This window comes from Balaenoptera ricei, chromosome 8 (assembly GCF_028023285.1).
Source record: "Balaenoptera ricei isolate mBalRic1 chromosome 8, mBalRic1.hap2, whole genome shotgun sequence".
Classification (NCBI taxonomy): Eukaryota; Metazoa; Chordata; class Mammalia; order Artiodactyla; family Balaenopteridae; genus Balaenoptera; species Balaenoptera ricei.
Genome location: NC_082646.1, coordinates 42,620,448 through 42,630,287, shown reverse-complemented (window position 1 = coordinate 42,630,287; position 9,840 = coordinate 42,620,448). Strand labels below are relative to the sequence as shown.

General features: G+C 39.3%; 1 pseudogene; it reads right to left on the bottom strand.

The window, feature by feature from the left end:
- Nucleotides 1-3,863: 3,863 nt before the first annotated feature.
- LOC132370143 (cardiolipin synthase (CMP-forming)-like) lies at nucleotides 3,864-8,002 on the bottom strand (annotated as a pseudogene).
- Between the last annotated feature and the right edge of the window lie 1,838 nt (nucleotides 8,003-9,840).

The window sequence follows — 9,840 nt, the reverse complement described above, 5'->3', positions numbered from 1 at the left end:
TATATACTTCCAGTGATCACATTATGCTCATGGTGTATTTTCAGGGCAGCTGACTGTATTCTATCTGTCCTCTGACAATTGCTCATTCTTGATTGTACATATGGCAATGAGTTGACTAAACTTGAGCTGTGTTTCATAGGTGTGGTTTTCCTGAGGAATAGGCCCTCCCACATAAGCAAATTTCCCAGGTAACTGTGGCTTGTTCCTAAGCAGAAACACATTTTAACAATTTGGATGGTTAAACTGGAAATATTAAAAAGTAAAATAAAAAACAACAACAACAACAACAAAAAAAAGAGTCATGTACCAAAATATTCATTGCAGCTCTATTTACAATAGCCAGGACATGGAAGCAACCTAAATGGCCATCATCGGATGAATGGATAAAGAAGATGTGGCACATATATACAATGGACTATTACTCAGCCATAAAAAGAAACGAAATGGAGGTATTTGTAGTGAGGTGGATGGAGTTAGAGTCTGTCATACAGAATGAAGTAAGTCAGAAAGAGAAAAACAAATACAGTATGCTAACACATATATGGAATCTAAGAAGAAAAAAAAAAAGGTCATGAAGAACCTAGTGGCAAGATGGGAATAAAGACGCAGACCTACTAGAGAATGGACTTGAGGATATGGGGAGGGGGAAGGGTAGGATGTGACAAAGTGAGAGAGTGGCATGGACATATATACACTACCAAACGTAAAATAGCTAGCTAGTGGGAAGCAGCCGCATAGCACAGGGAGATCAGCTCTGTGGTTTGTGACCACCTAGAGGGTGGGATAGGGAGGGTGGGAGGGAGACGCAAGAGGGAAGGGATATGGGGATATATGTATGCATATAGCTGATTCACTTTGTTATAAAGCAGAAACTAACACATCATTGTAAAGCAATTATACTCCAATAAAGATGTTAAAAAAAAAAAAATCAGCAGCATCAGCAACATCTGGGAGTTTGTTAGAAATGTGGCATTTCAGGCTCCAGCCCGGCTTGACTGAATGAGAAGCTGTAATTTATAAGATCCCCGGGTGACTTGTATGCACATTAAAGTTCGGGACGCACTAGTGTAATTCATAAAGTTAATACTTTGATCAGCTGGTATCACAGGCTTCTATGTGGGACACGCTGTGCTGTTTCCTGGTTTAGGGAAATCTTTTCTGAACTCCCATGGACTGAACTCATCCTGCCTTACCTCTTAGACAAGCTAAGAAATTGGACAGCAGGAGCACGTTGTTAATTCTAACAACCACAGGAAGATGAAAGAAAGAAAGAATGACACATACCCACAATTACAATGTCATATAGAATAGTTTCACTGCCCTAAAAGTCCCCTGTCTGTAGCCCCTTTTGCTCATCCATCTTGCTTTTCTCAGGGTCTGTCTCCATACCTCCCCTGCCCACCTAATACGGTAAGATTATACTCCACTGGATTGAAATCAAGGGGCAGCATATATTCAGGTCACCTTGCCCAACCCCAGGATTTTGGCTGATTTACCACCCAGACATCTCTAAATCTCCACCAAACTTGACAGGAAATTCAGCCTGCATACCCGGTGGAAAGATCCACAGAGAGATGAGAAGAGATTGGGTCTCCAGGCTCAGAAAGTTACAAAGAATCCAGCTGGCTAGCAGGGCAATTTAATTTTCTGCTGAGCAGCCTCAGGGAATTTCCCGAGAAATGCCAAGATTGAAGAAATGGCTTTTCTTTAATCTTGACGACTCATTCCTCCTAAGCCAGCCCCAGTCCTTTAATGGAGCTTTTTTTGCAGATGTAAGTTTAGTGGTGCTACAATGTGTCTAATGAAGTAATAATTTATGAGCGCACAGGGTATATGAGGCAGAAGGGGGGCCAGTTTAGGCCGCTCCAGCTAGAAAGAAAAGTCACGGCACGGACCCGATTTAGAAGCTGCCCATTTCCCAGGCCCCTCTGGCTGCTGCTCGTTGGGCATTTGGAAACCTGTGGTTGGCAAAGGTCCTAACAATATATATATATATATATATATATATTTTTTTTTTAAGTTACTATTTATTTATTATTTATTTATTGGCTGCCTTGGGTCTTCATTGCTGCGCGCAGACTTTCTCTAGTTGTGGAGAGCGGGGGCTGCTCTTCGTTGTGGTGCGTGGGCTTCTCTTGTCATGGAGCGCGGGCTCTAGGTGCGTGGGCTTCAGCAGTTGTGGCGCACAGGCTCAGTAGTTGTGGCTCGCGGGTTCTAGAGCGCAGGCTCAGTAGTTGTGGCGCACGGGCTTCGTTGCTCCGCGGCATGTGGGATCTTCCCGGACCAGGGCTCGAACCCTAGTCCCCTGCATTGGCAGGTGGATTCTTAACCACTCCGCCACCAGGGAAGTCCCCCTAACAATCTATTTTATATTTTACTTTCAAATCGTTGTTCCAGGAAAGCAGCAGGGGAGACGGTAATCATTCCAGCTTGCAAGATTATATCTGAACCTGCTGGCAACAGGTTCTACTGGGCTTGGGAGCTGTGAAGTTCCTCCTTGGAAGGACACCGATCTTTGGAAGGCAAGAAGGAAGTACCATTCCTCATGCTCTGCTGGGCCACCCCACGTGACAGCCCAGGAGGCCAGGACTGTCCTCAGTTTCCTTCCAGGCACTCCTGCTGCTGCTTCCCCGTTCCAGATTCCAGTGCGCTGCCGTCCGATCCCGTGACCTTGGCCACAGACACCCCCATCCCCCACCCCCGGATCTGCAGCAGATACTGCCCGCATCACGGGACTCCTCATAACCTATTGTCACTGTCTCCTTACTTGCCCAGAGGCCCCTCTGGACTGTAAGCTGCTTGTTTAGTCACTGAGGTCTGGACAGCCCTTACCACAGTGTTGGCAAAGCATACAGGTTAGTTGGACAAATGAATGAACTGAAGGGTGGGGTTGGCTCTTTACCAACATGAATGTCTCCTCTGCGTTACAGAACAGAAGCCTCAGTGCTATTCACACTTCTTCCCTCTTCAGCGCATGCTTATTCCATTTGGTCACCAAGTCCGTCAGTTTTAATCCTAAAACATCTCTCGAATCATCTTCGTTGCTTTGTCCCTACCCTAATGAAGACTCTGAGCATCTCTTGTCAGGGTTGCCAGATGAAATACAGGATGCCCCGTTACATTTGAATGTAAGGAAAACAACACATTAATTTTTTTTTAATAAGTATGTCCCAAATATTGCAAGGGACATACTTAGGCTAAAAAGTTATTCATAGCTTCTGTGAATTTCAAATGTAATTTGGTGGTCCTGTATTTTTTATTGTAATAAAATACATAAAATTTACTCGTTTAGCCATTTTCAAGTATACAATTCAGTGGTATTAAGTACATTCACAATGTTGTGCCACCATCACCACTATGCATTTCCAGAACTTTTTCATCATTCCAAATAGAAACTGTACCCCTTGTAAAATAACTCCTCACCGCCCCCAAGATCCTCTAGTAACATCTACTATAGTACTTCCTGTCTCTATGAATTTGCCTATTCTAGGTACTTTATGTAAGTTGAGTCATAGAATATTTGTTTTATGTGTCTGGCTTATTTTACTTAGTGTAATGTTTTCCAGGTTCACCAATGTTGTAGCATGTATCAGAATTTCATTCCTTTTTAAGTCCAAATAATAGTCCATTGCATGTGTATACCACCTTTTGTTTATCCATTCATCTGTTGATGAACATTTGGGCTGTTCCATCTTTTGGCTATTGTGAAACAATGTTTCTATAAACATTGGTATATAAGTATCTGAGTCCTTGCTTTTAATTCTCTTGGGTGTATACCTAGAACTGCAATTGCCAGATCATAGGGTAATTCTATGTTTAAATTTTTCAGGAACCATCAAACTTTCTGCAGTGGCTTCATCATTTTATATTCCTACGTTTTTGACTACAAGGAGGGTTAGTGCCCCTAATGCCTGTGTGTTAAGGGATCAACTGTAATTCAAAACCAGAGCTGCAAAATAAGCTGCCACCAAGATGAACTGGCCTGCTGTGTTTACCTTGCTGATGAATATTGGTTTTAATTTAGCAGTGGCACAGCAAGGATTGAAATATTTAGCAAGCATTCTCAGTGTTGGAACAGTTCAATATTTGACATCAAAATGATAGCAATCAACATTACACCTTTTGACATTATCATGTAAGTAAGTGAAACTGGAATATTATCTGCATAGGTCAAGCTAACATATGAGGTACTGATAGGTATTTTATCAGCAAGTGGACCAACAACACATCCCAGAGCTGATTTTTTTTTTTAACATCTTTATTGGAGTATAATTGCTTTACAATGGTGTGTTAGTTTCTGCTTTACAACCAAGTGAATCAGCTATACATATACATATATCCCCATATCTCTTCCCTCTTGCGTTTCCCTCCACCCTCCCTATCCCACCCCTCTAGGTGGTCACAAAGCAGCGAGCTGATCTCCCTGTGCCATGCGGCTGCTTCCCACTAGCTATCTGTTTTACATTTGGTAGTGTATATATGTCCATGCCACTCTCTCACTTCGTCCCAGCTTACCCTTCCCCCTCCCTGTGTCCTCAAGTCCATTCTCTAGTAGGTCTGTGTCTTTATTCCTGTCCTGCCCCTAGGTTCTTCATTACCATTTTTTTTTTTTTAGATTCCATATATATGTGTTAGCATACAGTATTTGTTTTTCTCTTTCTGACTTACTTCACTCTGTATGACATTCTCTAAGTCCATCCACCTCACTACAAATAACTCAATTTCATTTCTTTTTATGGCTGAGTAATATTCCATTATATATATGTGCCACATCTTCTTTATCCATTCATCCGATGATGGACACTTAGGTTGTTTCCATGTCCTGGCTATTGTAAATAGAGCTGCAAAGAACATTGTGGTACATGACTCTTTTTGAATTATGGTTTTCTCAGGGTATATGCCCAGTAGTGGGATTGCTGGGTCATATGGTAGTTCTATTTTTAGGTTTTTTAAAAAAATTTATTTATTTATTTTTGGCTGTGTTGGGTCTTCATTTCTGTGTGAGGGCTCTCTCTAGTTGTGGCAAGCGGGGGCCACTCTTCATCGCAGTGCACGGGCCTCTCACCGTCGCGGCCTCTCTTGTTGCGGAGCACAGGCTCCAGACGCGCAGGCTCAGTAATTGTGGCTCACGGGTCCAGTTGCTCCGCGGCATGTGGGATCCTCCCAGACCAGGGCTCAAACCCGTGTCCCCTGCATTGGCAGGCAGATTCTCAACCACTGCCCCACCAGGTAAGCCCCTATTTTTAGTTTTTTAAGGAACCTCCATACTGTTCTCCATAGTGGCTTTATCAATTTACATTCCCACCAACAGTGCAAGAGGGTTCCCTTTTCTCCACACCCTCTCCAGCATTTATTGTTTGTAGATATTTTGATGATGGCCATTCTGACTGGTGTAAGGTGATACCTCACTGTAGTTTTTTTTTTTTTTTTTAAATCAGTCATCAATTTTATACACATCACTGTATACATGTCAATTCCTCACTGTAGTTTTGATTTGCATGTCTCTAATGATTAGTGATGTTGAGCATCCTTTCATGTGTTTGTTGGCAATCTGTATATCTTCTTTGGAGAAATATCTATTTAGGTCTTCTGCCCATTTTTGGATTGGGCTGTTTGCTTTTTGGATATTGAGCTGCATGAGCTGCTTGTAAATTTTGGAGATTAATCCTCTGTCAGTTGCTTCATTTGCAAATATTTTCTCCCATTCTGAGGGTTGTCTTTTCATCTTCTTTATGTTTTCTTTCGCTGTGCAAAAGCTTTGAAGTTTCATTAGGTCCCATTTGTTTATTTTTGTTTTTATTTCCATTTCTCTAGGAGGTGGGTCAAAAAGGATCTTGCTGTGATTTATGTCATAGAGTGTTCTGCCTATGTTTTCCTCTAAGAGTTTTATAGTGTCTGGCCTTACATTTAGGTCTTTAATCCATTTTGAGTTTATTTTGGTGTATGGTGTTAGGGAGTGTTCTAATTTCATTCTTTTACATGTAGCTGTCTAGTTTTCCCAGCACCACTTATTGAAGAGGCTGTCTTTTCTCCATTGTATATTCTTGCCTCCTTTATCAAAAATAAGGCGACCATATGTGCGTGGGTTTATCTCTGGGCTTTCTATCCCGTTCCATTGATGTATATTTCTGTTTTTGTGCCAGTACCATACTGTCTCGATTACTGTACCAGAGCTGATTTTTGATGGTCCAAATTTCGAGCAATAAATCCATCCAACCAATCAGTTAGACCAGCTAAAGCAAAAACTCCTAGTGCAATATTAAAATCTTCTCTGATAATCAAATAACCCCAAACTGGAGGCAAGCCAATTCTCACTGACAAAATATCTAGAATTGTCCGTAGATTTTCACACAGGTTTGGATGGTGCTTTCCCAGCCCCGTCACTGCCTGGGCCCTCAGCAATGATGACCATCTTTTCCCTCCAAGGGAGTCCCTCCCAGTTAATTTTTAAAAATTTGTCATTCAGGTGCTTTATTCTCTCTTCAGGTATCTAATAATCTATTAATAGATCTATTAATCTCTTCAGATGTCTAATCTATTTTACTCATCCACTACTTGTAATTATGATGACTGTATTTTTTATTTCTAGAAATTCTATTTTTAAAAATCTACCATTGTTTTTCATAGCGACACTCTTAGAATTTATTCCTTCATTAACTAATTTAAATATGTTTATGTCATATTTTTTAGAATTACATTATACTATCTCAAGTTTTTAGGGCTCTAATCCTGCTCTTTACTGTGTCTGTTGACTCATGCACATGGTGAATTTTTTCCTTATGTGTTTTAAAATTTTGATTGTGAGCTCATCATTTGATTGATGAGACTAGCTCACTTTTTGGCTTTTCTGTACAGCTTTCTTTATTCAAACTCAAGATTTGAGAAAGCGGGAGAGTAGGCAATCACTACCTAATTTTTTATTTCAAATGACATCAAAAATACTATAGTAACATTATTAAAATTACAAATAAAAGAAAAAAATATTCACATATAATCCCACAGTCCTAAGATATTATAATTTAATTATCCTTGATCCTTTTACTCCTTTTCACTTGTTTACATTCTTTTAATGATAGTATGGATACAATTTTCCATTATCCTTTATATCAGAACTATTTTTCATCATTCTTTATAGCTCTTTTTAAAAAACTTTTTGTTGTGGTGAAATATACATAACACAAAACTTACTATTTTAATATTTTTAAATGTACAATTCAGTGGTGAGTACACTCACATTGTTGTGCAACCATCACCATTATCCATTTCCAGAACTTTTTCATCATCTCAAACTGAAACTCTGTAACCTCTGAAACACTAGCTCCACATAACCCCTTTCCCCCAGCCCCTAGTAACTACTATTATACTTTCTGTCTCTGTGAATTTGTATGTTTATAACCTTTTGTGATTAAATAATATTCTATGAAATTATTGAATTATAAAAGTCCTCCCTTTACTAAATTATTTCTAATTTTTGGTTATGACAAGTTCTGCTGTATTGACCATAATTGTACATATTACTATCTCCTTTTGTACTGTCTTGAACCTTTTTCTTGTATGTAGCTGCCCAATATCTTTTTTTTTTTTTTTAATAAATGTTTTTTTTTTTTTAATGCATTGTTTACTTTGTTTATTTATTTATTTCTGGCTGTGTTGGGTCTTCGTTTCTGTGCGAGGGCTTTCTCTAGTTGTGGCAAGCGGGGGCCACTCCTCATCGCGGTGCACGGGCCTCTCACTGTCGTGGCCTCTCTTGTTGCGGAGCACAGGCTCCAGACGCGCAGGCTCAGTAATTGTGGCTCACGGGCCTAGTTGCTCCGCGGCATGTGGGATCTTTCCAGACCAGGGCTCGAACCCGTGTGTCCTGCATTGGCAGGCAGATTCTCAACCACTGCGCCACCAGGGAAGCCCTGCCCAATATCTTTTGACCATTCTTGCCTTACCCCAGTATTTGAAGAGTTTCGCACATATTGAGAAACACTTCCTCAAAGTAGATGCTAAAACTCATTCTCCCAGTATCCCTGCTGCTTGAGAGACCTGGGCCCTGCCACATATACATCTGTAAGAGACTCCAGTTTGGAAGGGAACAATGTGAGTGGGCAGTGTAGTGTCTACCCACTAGCAAGCTTGGGGGCAGAGGCTTCTGGAACCTGGAGGCAATAGCTCAGTGCTGGATGTCCAGGACATGAGCTGTCTGGAGACACAGGGTCTGTCCTGACCAAGTGGTGGTGCTTCTAGAGTAGCTTCTGGTGCCCCCACGATGTGGTTGGCCCTTATCCCTGGATATATAGCTCCCAAGCCTCTTCTCTGTCTTGCATTCCAGAGATCCTGTAAGTTTCCCGATATCCTTTAATAAATTCCCTTCCTGCCTAAACTAGACAAAGTGGATTCTGTGGTTTTCCATTAATAAAATGGATTATTTTCTTATAATATAAAAAACAGAGGTTACTGTCTCATAGGGTATAATTTTTTAAAAAAATGGCTCTGCTACATATTTTCATATTTTCTTCCAAAAGGGTTGAACAAATGTCACCAGAAATGTATTATTATGCTAGATTTAGCACCTTTTTCTAACAAGTGTTCATTAACTCTTTCTTTTTTTTTTATTAAGGTATAGTTGATTTACAGTATTATGTAAGCTTTAGGTGTACAATGTAGTGATCCACAATTTTAATGGTTATATTCCACTTGTAGTTATTATAAAATATTGGCTATATTCCCTGTTGCTGTACAATATATCCTTGTAGCTCATTTATTTTATATATAGTAGTTTGTACCTCTTAATCCCCTACCTCTAGCTTGCCCACCCCCCTCCCTAGTGGTAATCACTGGTTTGTTCTCTGTATCTTTGAGTCTGTTTCTTTTTTGTTATATTCACTAGTTTGTTTTATTTTTTTAGATTACACATATAAGTGATATCATACAGTATATATCTTTCTCTGTCTGACTTATTTCACTAAACATAACACCCTCCAAATCCATCCATGTTGTTACAATTAGCAAAATTTCATTCTTTTTTATAGCTGAGTAGTATTCCATTGTGTATATATATATATATATATATATATATATATATATATACCATGTCTCTTTTTTTCAGCTTTTTTTTTTTTTTAAACCATGTCTTCTTTATCCATTTACTTGTTGAGAGACAGTTAGGTTGCTTCCACATCTTGGCTATTGTAAATAACGTTGCTATGAACACTGGGGTGCAAGTATCTTTTTCAAATTAGTGTTTTCATTTTTTCTGGATTTATACCCAGGAGTGGATTGCTGGATCATATGGTAGTTCTATTTTTAGTTTTTTAAGGAACCTCCATACTGTTTTCCATAGTGTCTGCACCAATTTATATTCCCACCAACAGTGTATGAAGGTTCCCTTTTTTCCACATCCTCACCAATATTTGTGATTTGTAGACTTCTTGTTGATAGCCATTCTGAGAGGTATGAGATGAATCTCATTATGATTTTGATTTGCATTTCTCTGATGATTAGCAATGTTGAGTATCTTCCATGTGCCTGTTTGCCATCTGTATATCTTCTTTGAAAAAAATGTCTATTCAGGTCTTCTGACCATTTTTTAATAAGGTTTTTTTTATATTGAGTTGTATGAGCTGTTTATATATTTTGGATATTAACCCCTTTTTGATAATATCACTTACAAACGTTTTGTTTTATTCAGTTGGTTGTTTTCGTTTTTGTCAATGGTTTCATTTGCTGTACAAGAACTTTTAAGTTTAATTAAGTCCCATTTGTTTATTTTTGCTTTTATCTCTTTTGCCTTAGGAGACAGATCTAAAAAACTATTGCTATGATTTATGTCAAAGGATGTTCTGCCTATGTTCT